We start from the raw sequence: 996 nt of genomic DNA, 5'->3' as shown, positions 1-996 counted from the left end.
GCAGATCGCTTAACGTCTGTGAACTAAAGTTCTCGGTTCTACAAAATGCCTACGTTTGCGAGTTGTGAACATTAGAAACAGCCCATGTACAGTGTGCCTAGAAGGTGCCCAATGAATGGAAAGCGGGGGTCTCTCCATCGGTGCTGGGAGCATTTGAAAACTCAGGATGCCAGAGGCCCTTGCAAAGGGGACGCAGAATCAAGGCCAGAGTGAGTGCGACCACATCCCGATGCAAAAGCATCCTGGGACTTTATTAGATTACAGCCGTGAACTCGCCTAGTGAGGAAACTGAAGCCAGAGGCAGGAAGTGAGTTAATCAGGGTCACGCAGCAAACCGGTGCCAAGGCCGGGACAAAATTCCAGGTCAGTCCGGAAAGGTTCAGCCCAAGGCTCCTTTCTGCAAGGCAGCAGCCTCCCAGCTGCCCAGGTTCTGCTCTGACCCGCCCCTACCTCACTCTGATGTGACAATTCACTCTTCCTTGGCACCTGAGGTGTCTCCTCACGAGGGCCAAGAGAAAGAGCAGGTGCAGTGTGTTTGTAGAGACTACCAGGCCCTTAAAGACCTCCCCGTCGCCATGGCAACCCGAGCTCGGTTGCCGAGGACCCGCTCCGCCGGCGCCCCCTCCCCTTCACGCAGCGGACGTGACACGTGCGGCGGGGTCACGTGTTGTTGTTGGGCCGCGAAAGCTGCTTCCGGGTCAATGCAGGACACTGGGCTCCGGCGGCCAGAGTGGGGGACGAGGTGAAGCGGAGCCGGGCCGGGGCCGGCCGGGACCAGGCCGGAGGCCGAGCGGCGGCGGCGACGGCGGTGGCCGGGAGGGGGGAGGAGAGGCGCAGCCCGAGGAGCCGCCGCAGCAGCTCCCCCGCCTCCCGGGCTGAGGGGTGAGTGGAGCCCGGGCCCGCCGGCAGTGCCGGCTTCTCGAGGCCCCGGGAGCTCCCCTCCGGAGCCGAGGCGCGGAGGGCCGTTCCTGCTGGGGCGCAGTATGGGGGGGGGGG

General features: G+C 63.6%; 1 protein-coding gene across 4 annotated transcripts in view; it reads left to right on the top strand.

Moving 5' to 3' along the window:
• TBCEL (tubulin folding cofactor E like) overlaps positions 1–996 on the top strand; it is a 75,425-nt gene continuing 74,429 nt past the window's right edge. For 2 of the 4 annotated variants that reach the window (XM_049620895.1, XM_049620909.1), the window contains exon 1: positions 707–882. The gene's annotated coding sequence lies outside the window, so the exon portion shown is untranslated. Of the gene's footprint in view, positions 210–706; positions 883–996 lie in introns of those variants that run through there. The other 2 variants (XM_049620919.1, XM_049620927.1) reach the window with 2 other exon arrangements.

The sequence above is a fragment of the Panthera uncia genome, chromosome D1, assembly GCF_023721935.1.
Source record: "Panthera uncia isolate 11264 chromosome D1, Puncia_PCG_1.0, whole genome shotgun sequence".
NCBI classification, from domain to species: domain Eukaryota; kingdom Metazoa; phylum Chordata; class Mammalia; order Carnivora; family Felidae; genus Panthera; species Panthera uncia.
Note: the sequence above shows the minus strand (reverse complement) of the source record. Positions and strands in the feature narration are given on the sequence as shown.